This window comes from Ochlerotatus camptorhynchus, unplaced genomic scaffold, assembly GCF_037179485.1.
Source record: "Ochlerotatus camptorhynchus isolate MF236.1 unplaced genomic scaffold, CSIRO-AGI_Acam_v1.1 ptg000324l, whole genome shotgun sequence".
Taxonomy (NCBI): Eukaryota; Metazoa; Arthropoda; class Insecta; order Diptera; family Culicidae; genus Ochlerotatus; species Ochlerotatus camptorhynchus.
The window spans coordinates 4,140,453-4,160,095 of record NW_027040812.1 but is presented as its reverse complement, the minus strand read 5'-3'; positions in this window follow the sequence as shown (position 1 = coordinate 4,160,095).

Below are 19,643 nucleotides of genomic sequence, written 5' to 3'. Positions count from 1 at the left end.
GTCACGCTTTTCATACTGTCACTCCGTGTGGCGATCAAGTGTGCTATGCGCGCTGCAAACAGACGTCAACAGCAACGCACGGTGGGTTTGAATTCGCGTTTTATACCCCGTGATATACGCTGTCGTGCAATGAGCACTCATACATCTAGTTTTCACTGGAAATCCTAAGTATAAGTGCTCATTACAAGATAGCCTATATTACGTGATATAAGCTGTAATGTGAACGGGGTATTACGCAACCGTTTATAACCGACCCAACATGATGTGTTTAGTACGAAATTGCGACAACATTAAACAAGACAGAAAATTGGTTCTAAAGAGAGATTTGTAGAGCGCATTAAGAGGCATCTTTTGGTTAGACAAAACAATACACTTTCTTACGTATTTTTTGAAATAATAAGGGAAAACACAAGTTTTAGACTATGTGTTTAGTACGAAATTGCGACAACATTAAACAAGATAGAAAATTGGTGTCAAAGAGAGAGTTGTAGAGCGCATTAGGAGGCATCTTTTGGTTAGACAAAACAATACACTCTTACGTATTTTTTGAAATAATAAGGGAAAATACAAGTTTTAGACTCGTTTATCCCTAAAATGTGTCTAAATACAGCTTACTTAAAGTAGAAATGACACTTTTAAGTAGGAAATTTACCAAGCTGTTCAATGGACACCCTGTATAAAGCTAACGTAAAACCAAATTAAAACGTCAGTTAACGCATCGTAAAAGAGATGGTTTAATAAAAGTATCTGCTTTTAAAAATGCAACATATCCGCACAACAGAGCCACAAACTCTGTTTTCAATAATGGTGCACTCGAGAGTGCTCGCAAATGTACCTTCAGTGAAAAATGCGAAAATTTTGAATTTTGATTAGAATAAACTATCTATTTCAAGATGGGTTAATTGAAAATTCAATAGGATTTAACGAGATTTGACCATCCCCGCTTTATCCAACATCCAAGTGAAGTGGAAGTGCAGAGGCTTCCAATATAGTGAGTCTCACGTCAACAGATTCATAGATGTGATGAAATTGGCGTTTTTGTCTTGCACATATTCATCTTTCAATTTAACCTATTTTGTCATTTTTTCGCATTTATATCTTTGATATGCTGTAAACTGCCGCTCATCGCAAGTCGGTCCCGTTTGCATTTTTATTAAAACTAATTTTTTCAATGGTATCTAATCATCCATATTTTCATAATACTAGATGAACTCAACAACTTTGGTCTGAAACGATTAGAATATACACACTAATCCAGTATTTAGTTGTTCGGTATTTTTTTGTACTGGGCTTACACGGTAAAACGAAAGATTTACTGAAAATTCAGTTTAAATCAGGTGAATAACCGACGTTCTGTAAAACACAAACTGAACTTCGGTATCGTTTGATGTAAAATACTGTACACAGAATATTTATTTACTGAGAAAGTCGTTAATTTCCAAATTTTCGTGGTTTCACGAAAAGTCAGTAAAAATAATTACTGTGCAAAAAGTAGTCTTTATTTTTTTACCGACTGGTCAGCAAAATAGCCACCTTGTTTTTACCGACCACGAATTGTAAAACTCTAACCTGTCAATTTTATTCCCGCCGCCATTTTAGCTTCAGTAAAATCCGGGAACAAGTTTTTAATCGCGCAGTGTTGTTAAAATTTGAATTATATCATGAATTATATTATGACGGAACAGAGAAAGCTCAACAGCGAAATTGAAGAACTATTTTGTTAGTACCAACACTTATTATTTACTCTTTTTGCAGTTCCTTGGTCTCTAATAAATTTTGATTAACAAAATGGATGTTTGCATTGTTTGCTTTCACTATCGACGCGCTATTCCGGGGTACGTCAAGGGATTAAGTCGTCATATTAATTGGCATATTATAAACGGTGAATTGCACCAGGATTCATGCTTTTATGACTGCACATTCACTACTTTTAATAAAACTGGGTAGCACCCCGAATAGAAATCATATGTTCATAATGTTTTCTAATGTTTGACATCAGGCATACATTTGATTACGATGCTGATGTAGACATCAGAATCAAACGTTGGGCTAATGTAAATTTCTATTCGGGACGGTATAATAATGAACCAAATAACTGACTTGACAGTTAAATTGCAGCAAAATAAACAAAAAGAAAATACTGGGTTTTCCAGTATACGCAACTCGAACCAATTACTGAATGAACAGTTATTTTTGACAGATTGACTTTACGGACAGTTCGGTAATGCAAATTATTTCTGTGATGACTACTGGGCGATCCGCAATTCAAAAACCCAGTAAAATTTTACTGACTCCAGTAATCTAAAGTTAGTGTGTACATTAGAAGCAATGCACACTGGGCCAGAAATGCAATCTAGCGGAGCAAAATTAATAACTCTGAAACGAAGCATTTCCGCGACTTGATGTCTTCGGTAAAGTTTCTCATCATAATAAGGACCATCTATTGACATAAACAAATAGTCAAAACTCTTCCGAAAAGATGACGCCACAATCTAACTTCTTTCGCTGACGTTTTGGAGACTTGATGTTTTGGGTAAAGTTGTTTGCCTTGACAAAATAAACAACTCTTTTGAAGACGGAAAATTTTCATAGCCTATTTGTTTATGTCAATAGATGGTCCTTATTATGATGAGAAACTTTACCGAAGACATCAAGTCGCGGAAATGTTTCGTATCATAGTCATTAATTTTGCTCCGCTAGATTGCATTTCTGACCCAGTGTGCAATAGTGAGAAGCAAACTTTAAACACGTTTTTCACAGCTTGCTGATTTGTGCTCTGAGGCAGACCTGCCATGAGCGGCAGTAAAGCTGATCATACAAACAACATAAATCTTTTGGTCATTGCCATAGCAACCACATTTAACATTTTTTCAACATTTGGACATGTAGAAGCAAGGTTAGAGCGAAATAAGTGATTTTTGAAATTCTTCCATTGTAATCCCTAGGTACAAATTTCAAATCATTTACGCAACCTCTAAACAAGTTTCATATTTTGGGGCAATGATACGAACTGAAGGGTGGCCTATCAGAAATTCAGAAAGTACCCTTCTGCACAAAGCACAATTATGACGATTCATTTAAAAGTTGTGAGTTTCAATTAAGTTATGTAATTTTTTTTTTTACATTTTTCGATATTGCCGATGTTTGTAAACTAACAAGGCTTTTTCACGATTTTACGATTAAACAACATAAAAAAAAAATCCTTTAGCACATATTAGCAAATATGATAAATTAATAAAAAAAAAAACATAAATATGAAGTGAGAAGTTCCCGGAGTCTATCTGACCAGGAGGCCCATGGAAACTACCCCCATCACCTCTCCCTGAAATCCGGGCCAAACGTAAAAATATAAAAACATACTTAAAAATTATCATTTGATTAGAAATTTCAAAGACAAATTTAGATCCACCTAACACACTCACCCGTACGACCTGATTTTGAGAAAATCTCTCAAAATAAGTAAAGTATTAAACTTTAAAATATACAGCTAAGACTATAAGCTTAATTTGCTTAAACTTAATTTGCTTGAAACCATTTTTTTTTATTAATGGTCTATGGTGGAACCAATGTTCGCCAGATTCAAATGCACTTCAGCAGTTTCTGAACCAGAGAGTAATACTATAGGTACTGAACGGTTGTGGGAGCTTCCCTCTTCGTGACAAGTTGCTCGGACGATCATACGCCTATTTTTGCATGGGGAGTACTTTATACTTCTTAAATTTATTAATTATTACGAAGTTTTCCAAAATATCTTAAACGGGAATGCCTTGTTTTAAAAGTTTCGATTGTTTTGCTTTTATGGAGTATAAATGGTTGAAATCAATTATTGTCTGCTGATACATAATAGCTTTTACTTATGTTGCTTGGGCATTATATGTGACTTTCATGTCAAGTTTTGCACTTGCATGAAGAAAACATAAAACAAATTATTGCTCAATTCTAAAACTTTCCATGCTTAATTCCGTGAAATCAATCCTCCTACTCTAAGCAACAAATTATTATAGCTTTTTATTCTGAATCCAAGAGGAACGTACTGTTTACGCTGAAATCAATTCCATTTTGCATTTCCCAGCGATCCCAGGACCGGTAACCATCCGCCAGATATGAAAAGCATAAATTCTAAATGACATTTATCTTTCACCCAAATGACATTATTTCCATTTTATAAAGACATTTGTTAGCGTCATTATTCCGGATGTGCGATGCGACACGACTACAACGTAATACGTCTAGGCAAAAGTCAAAGCACACAACGTCAGTTTTGCTGCCGGAGGATTTGCTCGCAACGGAACGGGCGAAAATCTGGTTGCAAGAATGATAACCTTTTGCATATCATTTTCCCCGTAAACACTCCGGCTCCTCTTCCATTCAGAGGCTGGTTGTCTTCACAGATTTATCGTGTTTCTCAGATTTTTCAACCCCCCACCATGAACCAGGAGAAGTGTGCGGGAGAAGACGACTTTAATATGCTTACAGCTTCGTTATGCGACCCGAAATTTCGAAACTCACGGTACCTTCTCATCGGAAGACAGTTCACAACATTTGGAGAGGCTGTCAGTTATAATTACTTATTTTGACGGATTAAAATGGAACAAATATACACATCTACATCAACAGCCCATTTTGAGTTTCAAATGTTTCGTCATGACGGTGGTGGTTGAAAGCGTGGTCGCCGCACATGACACTGCAGTCAGTCAGCTCTGAAGCAGCGTAGTGCCATTTCTCGAAACCATAACCGCACACCAAGACGAGTCAGCATAAAACATGTCATATCTGCGGCAACGAACTCCGACTGTTTTTCGTTGGATACTATTCAGTGACGTCTGTGGGATTTTCGATTGAATGTGCATTTTGGGGCTAGAGATTTTTTTTTTCAATCATCAAATTCAATCATAAGTTTTATTATAATTGACAAATTTATAGATTCATGGTCGCCCCTTTATTGTTTTGGGTTCACTACTCCCACTGTCGTCGTGGGCTATGCACAGCGAGAAAGTGTGGATAAGCATATAGCATCGTAATTTACCATAGGCGCAGATTCAACCCTCATTCCCAGGACAAGCCAGCTCCAGCATCCATCCAATTCGAGACAGCTACGTGACGAAGAGCTGCGAAAAGTGTACGACTCAACACCCCTTCCCTTCTCCGGCAGCTAAAGAAGTAGAACAATAATCGCATAACGAAATCTCTAGTGAAAACCAGTGGATATCAGCAGCAGCAGCAGCAGCAGCGGAATCGAGGTCTACCATCCGCATCCGGATATTCGAGTGGGATGTGGTAGTGTGCACGGCTATTAAAGTTTTATTATTCGATACTTCTCCGATACGGTCCCAATTCCCAAATTAGAAAATATATGGAACTTGCAGCAGCACTCTTTCAATGCGCGTGTGGCTCGCCCTTGGGGTATAACGATATGTATACGGGTAGGATTTTGGCGGAGCAGCAGGATTTCGAAGAAATCAGAAATCCGATTAAATTTTCTTCAAGCTCGATTGCCATCTGCTGAGTTTAAGAAGTGTTCTAAACTTGAAAGCAAAAATGAAACAGAACTCAATGAAATTCGATGAGACGTACATTAGGGTAGGAGGCTGAAACAGCTCTCTACTATATCTATGTAGCTTTATTATAGAGACCATGATTTATTTTTCGAGATTAAAAAGCTCAAAAAGTGCGAACTTAGAGAAGTCGAAAGATTGTTCGGGATTGAAAACAAAACAAATTGAGCCTTGAAAAATTAGCAACGCTTTTGAATTTAGACAAATTTACAGGATTTTGGTAGGTATGTTCGTGAGATTTTGTAGGATAATTCATAAAATTTTGTTTAGAAATTTTAAAAGGCATTTGATAATCCCTAGCATTGTTTAAGTACCTGGAATGGAAAGCAGAGTTACCTTAGCATTCTGAATTATTTTATAATTCAGAAATGCCTCAAGGCTGGCACACAATAGATACGTTTTCAGGTTTCTGTCCAAAACCCCGAAAACGTATCTATTGTGCGCCGGCCTTTAGAATTTCCAAATTTCAAAGGAATTCTGTAAAGAATTGACAGGGAAGTGCGAGGTGAATTCCTTGTGAATTCAAAGGAGAATACCAAGTTAATTCTGAATATAGTTCCATCATAACTCTAAAGAGAATTGCATGAAGATTGTGTAAAAAAATGAAATAGAATTCAAAAGAGTACATAAAACAATCTTAAAATGAGTTTTACGGGGTGTTGATGACAAATTCAAGGAATTGCTGGATGCATTTGCAAGGAAATATGAGAAGAATGCAATAGGCATGCTGAAAAGGATCTAGATAGAATCATGAGGATAATTTCAATTGAATTCTGACGAATGTTTCTATGTAATTTGAAAGGAATTTTGAGAGAAGAACATTTAATAATTTCTGGAAGAATTTCAAGACCATTTTGATTGAATACTTAGGAAATACTGAAAAGAATTTAATTATAATTCTGCCATTACCTTCGAAGCAGTTCCAATGTATCAGATAAGTCTGAGAAGATTTTCAAGGCTATTCTGAAGGAGAGGAAATTATTAATGGTAAGGGAGTTCTGAAAAGAAGTTGGTAGGATGAAATTCTAAAATGAGTAGGAGGCGAACTAGCCTCAGACTGAAAGCCTCCTAAAAATCTAAAATGACTCAATGGGAACTCTTGAAAAAAGGTAGAAGATATCTTGTGAAGAATTCCAAGGAAATTCAGACTAACAAAAACGTGCATGATCTGGGACACAAGAAAAATATAAATTCCTGAATTAAGAATCACTTCATGATCCTATGACTAACAGAAATGATGCTTTTAGGCTTCAATTTGAGTTTATCAGCAATACCATGAAAAAAGGTACTCCGGTTTCACTCAAACCTTGTATATTTGTTCCTTATCGATAAGTTTAAGAAATTTTTTTATTTCACTTATAGGGTACACCTTTCTGAGTTAGGGTGGTCTAAAAAACCGACATTTTTGCCTATAAACCCATCTTTGAAGATTATTTGTTTTTTTTAACTACTTGACCGATTTTCGATCTTTATTCAGCAAAACTAAATATCTTGAAAAAATAAATGCAGAAGGTTAAATGAGTGTTAATACACAAAACAAATCTAGATATTATGAATTTTACAGTGCCGAGACCAAAGAAACCCTTGTGTTTTATATATTTGTTTCAAAGCTCATACTTTTAGACTAAACATATTAAATATCCAAGAAGGAGTATTTTTTCGATTTCGAGGTATATATTTTTTAAATGTTTAGTCTTATGTGTTTGCCTCAAAACTATCATGTGTCTCAATTTGTTCGAAGTGACTGGACTACCATGTCTACATTAATTTAAAATGTTTGTACTGAGGACTTAGACCTGCGTGCATACCGAAAATACAAGAATGGCGTGATCAGAAATGTTACGCCTCAGAACATCCTGGCAGCGCCGACTGGGATTGAACCCAGGCCTGCTGGGGTGAAAGGTAATCACGCACTAGAACACCGGCGCCACTTGTATGTTATTTCCTCTCGTATCAGCATTTGTAAACAATGCACTGTTAGTTCACCCACGCATACCAACACCACTATCAGGTAAGGGAAAATGCCCCCTATCATATGGTAGTGTTAGTATGCGTGGGCTACCAGTTACGCCACATTGACGATCAAATGCTTTGTTTACAAAAGCTGATACGTTTTTTCTAAAAAGTGAAATATTGGTCAGATAACATGTTTACAATCATAATACCCAATCAATGTTTGTGCCAAAAACTATCCTCCTATACAACAATAAGTCATAGCCAAGCATGAGATTTGAACACTGGTCCTTAGCGTGGATGGTTTGTAGATTGCTCAATACATCAACTCCGATTGATTAACAACACTTTTCATAGTATTTAACATGTTGTATCTAACATGTCTCATCATAATTAGAAAAAACGCATTCTCGTGCAACACGCAGAGGTTTTGTAAAACAGCACAAGCGCCAGCTTAACGGCAAAATGTATTTTAAAAGTATTATCAACTCCTTCATAATAACTTGCACTTTTTCATTTGAAGAAATATATACAAAATCATACAACTAAAAAGGCGCAAGAGGTTGATCTTTAAAACTAATTAACAGTCTTATAACATGTTTGGGAAGCATTATAATAGCCAAGTAATCATAGTGGCAATCAATGTAATCCAAACCAAACTAAAATATCCGGGAATGGGGGAAAAAAACACGGGTCCTTGGCGTGGTAGGTGTGTGGCTTCTTAACTAGAATAACTCTGATGGATAATAAACCTCTTCTTAGCATCTATCATGTTCTAGAAAATGCCATAAACATCTAAATCTCGATCAACACCTCGGTTTGTCATAAAAACGTGTTGTAAAGGAACAGCCCTACCAACTTAATTACCGGAGCGTAATTTAAAAGTATTGCCAACTCATTTATAGCAACCTGCACTTTTTCAGTTGTAGACATGTATGAAATTTAGAACCTGAACACAATCATATAACTTTAACTACTTGCATATGGGTCATCACCTGTGGTCGATGTCACCTATTTGAGTCAAACTTGGCCTAAAACGCTTATTTTGGCATTCTGAACAAACGCCTTTTTGACGTGATTTCTATATGGGGGTGCATTTTGTGAAACAGAAAATGGAACATGTATCAAAATTATGAAAGATTTTGAACATTAATAACTCAGCTACCCCTGGACCAATTTCAATAATTTTATCATCAATCGATCAGAAATATTTCTATGCATAAATAACATTGCTTCCGACTGAGGGTTTTTAATAACAAACTATTGAAAAAGTGTTAGTGTCAAGCATTGTCCAATTAACAAACAAATTGATAATTTTATCACTGATTTAATGAAATTAACGTTCTTCCCAAACCCAACTGTCATAATGGAGTACCACTTGGTTGCACATCATTCTGCTTTAAACTGAAAAGATATAAAAGAGCGCTGCTGTCTAGCCTCAACTCATGATGAAGATGATACAAAGATGAAGAAAGCAATTAAATCACTTAGACAAATGTATATGGTAATCATCCAAGTTGAACTGAAATAAAGATCATTTAAACTAACTAAACTAACTAGCCTCAACTCATTTTCACTTCAGACGGCGTGGTGACCAGGCAGCTTAAGCAGCAATAGCAACAGCAAGAAGGTGGTGGCAGGTTAGATTCTTCGTGATAACCACCATCCGATGTGTGCTGAAGGTGTTCCGGGAAAATGTGATCCGTGATGCTGTCACCTACTCTGAACACGCCAAGCGTAAGCGGCCATGGATGTCGTCTACGCTTTGAAGCGACAGACGCACTCTGTACGGTTTCGGAGGTTAAATGTTCACCAGCTTGGGTAACAAAACGGCCCTTTTCAGGGCCAACAAGCTTATTACAGTAAAGAGTTGGAATAGAATTTATCTGTGCCTGTTTGTCCATATTCAGAACCACACGACCTCAACGACCTCAAAAAATGCTCTCCAAAGTTGTAACCTTGTAACCAAACTTGGAAGCAGGGGCGCAAGTGATTTTGATCGAATCTCTTCATCCCCTTTTTCTTTGAAGAAAAATACTACAAATTTCGTACAATTAAAAAACGGAAAGAGGTAAGATAATAGATGATCGATCAATTAAAAGAACTAAATGCTCTTTCTATTTGTTTCGTCGACTTGCGGTCCTACGTGAAGCTTCCATTCGTGCCCCTAGACACAGATACTTCTACTTGTTTTTAAATCTTTATTATAGAGATTTTTAGCATCTCTTTTCAATCAACAATGAGCCAAGGTTTAGCACTACATGATCGAACGAGTTTACAGTATTTTATCCGAAAACGCCACACTCGCGTGAATAAAAGCCTGGCTCATCGCATAAACCGAACAATAGCTGAGTGTGGTCGAGGTCATGGCATGTAGCAAATGGGAATGTGAGAACTATCAAAACACCATCGCATTAGCAACTCAAGAACAACACGTTTGTAAAAAGTAATTGAACCATAGTTTGAAGATGCTAATTTCAAATAACAGACTGAAGTGGTAATTTTTATACGATAGGTGAGGAGATGAAAGTATAGAATTGATAGTTCCGTTTAGAGTACGGCAGTGTGAAAATTGCATTTAGAGAGTAGAAAGCGAGCTAGGACAACTTTAGGAAGGTACAGATCGGTTTTATCATCTCTCTTTACCAAACTCCCCCTTTGGAGAGGGATGATGAGGGGTGTAACACACCCCTCCCCCCGCCACCACTGGCAAAAATAAATGATCACCGACCGCTCAAGTACCGACGATGTTTTTTTTTTTTTTTTTTTTTATTTAACGTCGGTTTCTGTTCCGCAATCTAGTGCCAATCACCGACGGACATCGATTGCCATCCATTGACGGCAATCGAATGTGCAGGAAGGCAGTTTCCACACCTGCGTAGGAAATCGCACCCATTCAATTCAACACACATGGGCCGGGACCAACGGCTTTACTTCCCTTCCGAAGGAAGACGTGACCAGAGATTTTTTTGCCTCAGAAAAATCCCACCGACCTCGGCTGGGATTGAACCCAGACCCATTGGGGTGTTATAAAGCAGTCACGTTTACCATTACACCACCGGCGCCGGCTAAGTACCGACGATGTGTTTGAAACAGTTCTACCGATTTTTACCGCACTTCATAGTTGTTATTTGAAGGAAGGCTTCCAGTCGACTGGTTTGGAAATTGCAGCTATTGTTACCCCTACCACGGTATGTGCTCCTGTCATCGTCGACTTGACGATCTCGAGACCATCTTGAGCCATATTCGAACAGCGAGTACTGCCAAACTATGAGCCAAACGAGCATTCTCATTAGAAATATTCAGAGGATACCTTATTGAGCTTATTAAAAATTTATAAAAAAAATAAAAAATAAATTAGATCAGTAAAATGCGTATCTTAATATAAGAGAGTTTAAGACAGAATTAACAACTATATAATAAATTTTGAAAGATTTTTTTAAATTGATTTTTCAGTTCGGTTAATATTGCTGATTCCATCGGACCTGACAGCCCCAAAAATGCAAAAAGTAACAGTTCTCTTTGATTGTTTACAATTAGAGACTGCTTCTGCTAATCACGGTGTAAATTCTTAGTTTTAATTCGGAAAGCTCGTGTGCCGGTTACATCATAAACAGTTCGACAAAAATGTCCAATCGGAAGTGTCATTTCACCGATGAGCTACGCCGGAAGTATCCTTGCTTCATTCAGGGACGAAACGATTTTGAGGTTAAATGACTCGTGACTAGGGTTACCATATCAGAAACTTGAAAGAGAGTACATTTCATTTGAGGTTTGGAGACTAAGAAGGACAATGATTCCTTTTACCATTAAATGAGGACAATGAGTTTTTATCAAACGTTTTAATAATATGTGCGCTATCAAAAAATTCCTGACTTGCAAAGGTTCAATTGAGATTATTCATAACTTGTAGTCGTTACCAATTCAATTCCGCATCCATAGTGGGAGAAAAGAGGCGCGCTCAGCATTCTATACAAAAGAATTCCAATTATTGATATTATTCATTACATTCGATTTCACGCTTCACGTACCTCTTCGCTCTCAGCATGGCAGCCTAAAATTCCATAGAACCAGAACGTCAAAATCGAACACATGTTAGATTCAATATGTGTGGCTGTGTTCCATTTGGTGAATTTTAACTTAAACTTGAAAGAAAGGAAATTTTCAAATAAACCTGCTATTCTACCAGACTTATTTCTGGCAGACCAGGAAGCAATTTTAACAAACACCTTCTCGAAAATTACACGATCACAAAAACAGAGAGATTTTTAAACATTATAATTTATTTTCGAAAAGTAATATTTTAGTGAAACAAATTATAGTGTTTAAAAATACCTCTGTTATTGTCCGATTGTTGAGAAATTGTTTGTCAAAATTGATTCCTGGTTTGTCAGAAATAAGTCTGGTAGAGCGGCAGGTATATTTGAAAATTTTCCATCTGTCAAACATTAGTTAAAACTCACCAAATGAACCGCAGCCTAAACGTAGCTGTCAACCCCTGTAGTGCATACTTTTAGTCCCACCATCGAATGGCATTTGCTAGATTAGATGAGGTTGTAGCATAATTAAACAAATAAGCTTTGCAAACAATGCTCTTTGAAACAATTTAATGAATATGTTACTGAAAAAAAAGCAAGGATTAAAAAGGAGGACATTTTCGGACAAAAATTATTGAAAGAAGAGGACATGTCTTCCTTTAGAATACCATATTTTAGTTAAAAAAAAAAAAAAAACAGTTACTTGAAAGGGAGCAAAACACCGCAGCAGAGTTACTGTGAACGATTGACGAAGTGTGTGATTCTCTTGAGGAGAGATTTGAATCATTCCTACTTCTAAGCATAAAATTCAACTCTGGCAAAGCTCAGAAAGTAATGTGAGGACCGAAAATGTTTGGAATTCGGAGCTGCTACTCAGTAAGTATACAAAGCAGCTAAGCAGTATTATGATCATAACTGCATTAAATAATTCACAATACTTAATGTTTGATTGATTTTAGGTGTTCCAGTGTCTTGATTTCCAAAATCTGACGATTAAGTATGAAGACGTTGAGAAAACTGGTCTGTTCCTGAAGGATAAAGATGTCTGCATCGACGGGAATCGAGCCGGAATATTACAAGCAGAATTTTAATAAGGAGTTGCGCGATTTTTTTTTTTTCTTAGCGATCTGGATGTAGTGTTGGCCTAAATGCCTCTAATTTGGGCCCATACATAAATTCAGCAATCGAATAAATTTTCAATAACGTCCAAAAATATCCATAAGTACCGTCCCAATGACGCCTACATCTAGATAAAATTGATAAATAGCAGATTAAATAGCAGATTTTTAGCGATGGGCCCAATCTTCGATCCAAAGGCCAACATTAGAGGCAGTTTCCCTATGTTCAGAGATCACTGCAACTCTTGATCAGCACATAAGGCAACAGTGAGAATAGTGATTGCAACGATCAGGTTAGAATAGATTATAGGAACGTTTATAAAAACCACTTGTGTAAGCTTAGGGGACCCTTACCAATTACCGCATGAAGACAATCTTCATGAATACAATTTTTTTAAAGTCATCATGTTAGTTTTAGTTGTAAACGGGTTCCAAAACCCAAGCCTTTGACCGTGTCGCATGTAGTTTTCCCCTATTTTTTGTACAGTTACTTTAACACATTTTTAGATCATCCCTGAATTGTCCAGAGATGAGCTTTGAAGTCGTGATCATTAGTGTGAGTGGATCTTTGGTTTCGTTTAATCAGCCTTGAGATAGTTAACCGGTCAGGAACAAATTTTCAGTTCCGCATCACTCCATTTTGGCGAGATTGTTTAAAGTTGTCTAGAGTCTGGTTGAAACAGATTGCCATGGATTGCGTCGGTGTTAATAGATCTTGGTCGGATATAATTTCTTTAGTTGTAAAGTGAAAACATACTTATAAAGTTGCCCACTTCACATTACCCGTGCTGCGTGCTGTCAATATTGTCAATTGACGTAAGATATTGGTCTAGCACTGAATGTCACTTCCGACACTGATATTCGTATTAAGCATGATATCAGCCGGTACGGCTTTGATATAACTATCCATATCACTAGGGACAAGTTTAACATCTTACTTTTATCTCAATTATCCTACTTTTATCTATAACCGTTGCATTGTTTTTATATAACTAATGAGATTTCTAAAGATCGGTACTCGATTAGCTGGTGAATATAAGAATCATTTGCGGCAGAACTCTGAATGTAAGTGCTCCCTTTGCGATGTCAAGTGAGACATTGAGGCGAATGCTATTGATATTCTAACTGTGTGAACTGATACTGATAGGAGATGGTTAGTAAATTTAGCATTTTGTAGGGATTGATATTGATATTCTGCAGCACTGCTGGTGTCAGGTCATCTTTATGTTCTTGGCACGTTTAGGTTTGTTTCGTCAACAAGGATACTTCCTGCAACAACTCGTCTCCATTTTCTGTACCCAAAACAGTTTACAAAACCAGCTGAATACTGTCTCCTGTGGCATCTTCAAATGGGTTACATTAGCAGCTTTGTTGCTAGAATTGTTGGTCTTGACGGTCAGAACTCCAATGATAAACGATGTCGTGATCAGTTTCCTCATATGAATTACATCAGAATGCAATATAACTCTTATGATGTAATTATGCTGAACGCTTGACAACATAATTGAGATTTTCAAAGTATCAAGGCGTTAAGCAGGTGCTATCTGTGTATTATTTCAGTCGATTACAATCCATAAACATGTTTACATGGAGTAATCAACATTTCGATTGCAATTCTAATATTTTCACGTCAGCGATCGCTTAGATAGCAATCAATTTGTTGAAACATGCTGCCGTTGCCATCATACACACGAACAAATACACACACATATCGATCTATCAAGCATATGCATTAATTTGACTAATTTCAATTTAAATACCACCTGACAGCATGAGGATGTCTGCAGACACATAAATTAAGGCTGAAAGCCTCCTTCGTCGTACATCACCCAGCTTACCACCACCTTCGCTCGGCTGAGTGACAAACTGGAATAAATCTCAAATGAATTATCATAACATTTCCACAATGCATCAATCCAAATATAACGTTATATTGATTCCTTTTCGTCCTTGCATCGATCCTCGCTTGCCACAGTCGAGAGGTACCAGTACAGCCGTTATCGTTGAGCAGCAAGAGATGGACATATATTTTCACAGGCACGGTCTAATTAATAATCCATTTTCAATTCAAATGCAGGCATGCATACATTCCAACTTCTTAATAGCTCTTCACTCTCTTCCGGCTGTTGAGGCGAATATGATTTCCTGTGCATTCCATATGGACGTTACGGTTTTCAAAATAGATATCCACCTAGGTCCGTCAGTCGGTTGATACGGAGCATAGCTCAAGGAAGAGGGAATATCTTTTAGACCACAAAATGATTGCTTCGTACCTCCGGAGAGCGATATAGGTAGGATGGTCAAAAACGCACTACTGAGCAAAATGACCAAATGCTTTTTTTTTCCTTGATCTTGTTTTCCGTGCTGAGCACCAATGCTACCGACGCCATGGAGGCAGCTACCACCTATCCTATCCTATCGACCCATCAACTCATGAACCGGGGACCAACGGCTTTACTTCCCTTCCGAAGGAAGGCGTGATCAGAGATGTTATGCATCAGAACATCCCGGCGGCGCCGACTTGGATTGATCCCAGGACTGCTGGGGTGAGAGGTAATTACGCTTATTTTATCATATGCTGTTTTTCAAAGCTTTCCGATTGTCAATTCGTGAAATTAACAGCATTGCTAGTTCAGTACTTCAACTACCATTCTAGTATACAAATCCCAGCAATTGAAAAGCTACGAAACACTCCACCAGGCCATTTTGCCTCAGGGGCGCATTTTGGACTGTTTTCCCCTGGTTAGATTGTTGCAGATTTTATGCATCTCAAGTACATTTGCAATATTAAAAGGATGTTTGTGGTGGGCTTGGATTTCGAATTGGATTTAATTTCCTTGATTGGGTTCAAATCGACCCGGTTGGTTTAATGGACTGAAAACGTGTTCTGGGTAACTGCTTACGGCAAGACAAGATGGAGAAAATTTGCCATGCAATTTGGTTAAAAACAAGATTGTTATAAAATTGAATGCCTCTGGTAGTGCAAATCGTTGCTTCTGCAGTTGGTTGAAAAGCTGTGATTACCCTTTCATTTGGCATAACTCATGAGATAAACTTGGTGGAAAAAAAGTGGATATCCCACTCTTTGCTTTTATTAGCTGAGACACGTGGACGGAAATTATTCTCAAAAAAATCACTCAGAACAAATTACGCAAACAATCTCCCCAGCAATAGAATGATACGACAGTATACTCTACACTGCGAAGTAAATACCATCACTTTTTAAAAAGATCAATTTAAAAACCGGCTAAACACAATAGAAATAATGCATAGCATGTATAACATTGTACCATTGTATGTAGCCTTCTTTTGCTTGACGAAGTAAATAAATATTATGCGTCACAGTGTGTTACTTTATTCCATGGCACCAAGCAGAGGGGCTAATATTTGTTTCAGTACAGTTATTGAGTTCTGGATTTTCTTCTCCAATCAATTTTTTTGACGTAGGACTACGTCTGTGAATTCAATATGGGGGTACATTTTGCGAAAACCGAAAATGGAACATGTAACAAAATTATGAAAGATTTTGAACATTAATAGCTCAGCTGCCCTTGGACCAACTTCAATAATTTTTATCACTAACTGATGATTTTTAACAAGAAACTATTAAAAAAAGTGGTAATGTCAAGCATTGTCCACTGTAAAAAAACATGATAATTTTATCACTGTTTTCATGAAATAAACGTTCTTCCCAAACCCAGTCGTCATAATCGAGTATAACTTGGTTGCACATCATTCTGTTTTAACCTGAAAAGATACATATAAAAGATCGCTGCTGTCAGCCTCCACTCAACATTCGCTGCCAGACTGTTGAGCAGTTCAGTCGATTTGAATTCTCTCTAGTTTCGTTCGTTCGTTCGCAAGTCGAATTAGCTCCGCGTTGTGTAGTGACGCTCTCGCTGACCCAGCCATGGGTAAGAAATCGCGCGGTAACGCGAGTGCCGGTTTACCGGGAAAACAGACTCTCCCAGGAGACGGCGCGACCACCGAGCCAGCCCAGAAGAAGCAGAAGAAAACCCCATTGCCCATCCCGACAGGCGTTGCGGACCCGCAGCCGGGGCCTCCCGGAACTAAACGACCCAGACCTGAAGACAGCAGCGCCACCGTATCAGCAGCAAAAAAGCTGCTGAGCAACAATCCGTTCTCCGCCCTGCAGAACGGAGCGCAGCCGCAGTCGGACCCTGAGACGGTGCCGAAAAAAGTTAAGTTGCCACCCTTCTATGTGAAGGGCTTCCCTCCCGGGCTATGGGAGCAGCTGGATTTCTACATTAAGCAGGGCCTTCGCTGCACCATTCAACGGTGCACGGAAGGCTACAAACTGATGGTCCCGACCGAAAAACACTTCAACGCAGTTCAGGCCCTCTTGGACAGAATGAAGCTGGAGTACTTCTCCCACGACATCGAGGCCACCAAGCCGCTGAAAGTGGTGCTGCGCGGGCTCCACGACATGGACACCACCACCTTAATGGACGAGATTAAGGCGAACGGCCTCAAGCCGGTCGAAGTCCACAAGATGACCCGCAGCAAGGCCATCAAGTATCGTGACCAGCTCTACCTGGTCCATCTGGAGAAGAACTCCACAACCGTGAAGGATCTCCAGACGACACGCACACTGTTCCACATCGTAGTGAAGTGGGAGCGGTATAAACCCACCCACCGTGGCGTCACTCAGTGCTCGAACTGCCTATTGTTCGGGCACGGCACCAGGAATTGCCGCATGGCCAGCCGCTGCATCAAATGCGGCAAAAACCACAAGATCGACAACTGCGACAGCATCGAGGAAGCCACTCCCACATGCGCCAACTGCGGTGCCGCCCACAAGGCCACGAGTAAGGCCTGTCCGAAGCGGGCCGAATACGCCGAGATCCGGAAGAAGGCCTCGTCCAACAGCCAGCCCGGTCGCAAGAAGGTTCCAGAAAACAACGCGCAGAACTTTCCTCCGTTATCACCGGTCCAATCACGGCCAATTCCAGTGTTGCCGCCGCTCCCGCTCAACCAACAGTTGGCTGCTGCCCAGTTGGCTGCCGCTGCAGTACCCGGTCAAGCCTCCGGGCCATCGACGGATCCCCCTGCTCCGGAATTGGCCGGTACAACCGGTGAAGCTACAGACGATTCTCCGCTGTCAACGGATGAGATCGTCACACTGTTGGCCCAGGCCATCATCATCAAGCGCACCTGCGCAACAAGAACACAACAGCTCCAAGCTATCATCTCCTTCGTCGCTAATTATGGACCGTGAACCCATAAAGATCGCCAACTGGAACGCTCGCTCCGTAGGGGCGAAAAACATTGAGCTTGCAGACTTCCTCCGCAAGCACGACATCGACGTGGGCCTTCTCACCGAGACCCACCTCAAGACCGGTGACAGCTTCTGGCTGCCCGACCACAGCATTGTCCGGCTTGATCGCACCAGCTCCAGGGGGGGCGGTGTCGCGGTCATCATCAAGAAAGGCATCAAGTACTGCACCCTACCCCACTACCGCACTTCCATCATCGAGGCCGTCGGCGTTGCTGTGGAAACATCGACCGGAAACGTCCGGTTCATCGTTGTCTACTGCCCCCGGCAATGTACCGTTAGCAATGGTACAGCACAGCAGTTCAAGAACGACCTTGCCATCATAACCCACACCAATGCCCGCTTTGTAATCGGAGGGGACCTGAACGCCCGGCACGAGGCCTGGCGGAACTACCAGCAGAACCAGAACGGCCGCCTGCTATTCGACCATTCCCAGCATGGTCTCTATTCCGTCTGGTTTCCGGACGAACCAACCTTCACATCACCGACGGGCAACCCATCGACGCTGGACCTGTTCTTGGCAAACACCAGATTAGCCAAGCCGGTTGCCGTCAACGACCTGAGTTCGGACCACCAACCGGTGCTGACCGAGCTGGGCTACAACGTGGCCCCTGCACCGTGCCAGCGGAAGGACTACCATCGAGTCAACTGGGTCCAGTTTTGACGCGTGGTCGACCGCCACATCGACGACAACCCACCGCTCGACACAGTGGATGACATCGACCGGGCCCTGGAGGGTCTCCATCAAGCCATATCCGTGGCTGACGAAGAGTGCGTTCGACGAGTTCCTGTGAGGGGTAAGTTTCAAGCAATTGATTCCCACACCAAACTCTTGATTCGGCTCAGAAATGTTCGTAGACGCCAGTTTCAGCGGACTGGGGATCTGCAGCGTAAATACGAAATGGTCGATCTGAATCGGCAGATCGCTTCCAGAATGGTCTCAATCCGGAACGAGAGTTTCGGGCGGCTCGTTCAGAACCTGGACGACCGTTCCAGACCATTCTGGAAGGTTGCCAAGGTGCTGAAGTCTCACCCCAAGCCCATTCCACCACTTAGAGTCAATGACGAACGGCTTATCACCAACGAAGAGAAGGCCAATGCAATTGGGGAGCACATTGCCCAGTCGCATTTGCTTGGCTCTACAATCCCAAGTCCACTCGAGAACCAGGTTGTGCAGTGCGTCCAGACGTTAGATGCCTCCCCTTGTGCCGTCCCTCCAGAAGAACGGATTACAGAGGAACAAATTTGCTCAGCGCTGAAACACAGTACGAACATGAAGGCTCCCGGGTTTGACGGAATATTCAACCTAGAGTTGAAAAATCTCAGCGCGAGGGTGCACTCGCTGCTGGCTGCCATCCTCAACAGATGCTTGGAGCTGCACTACTTTCCAAGCATCTGGAAGGTGGCAAAAATCATCCCGATCCGCAAACCTGGGAAAGACCCTTCACTACCGTCAAGCTACAGACCGATTAGCCTGCTCTCAGCGCTGAGCAAGCTGTTCGAAAAATTGATCCTCAGCCGACTAAACAAGTTTGTGGAGGAACATGACATTCTTCTTCCGGAACAGTTCGGGTTCCGTAAGGGGCATTCCACCAATCATCAGCTAGTGCGGGTGATGAATAACATCCGGAGTAACAAAGCTGTATCCAAGTCCACAGCCATGGCCTTGTTAGACGTCGAAAAG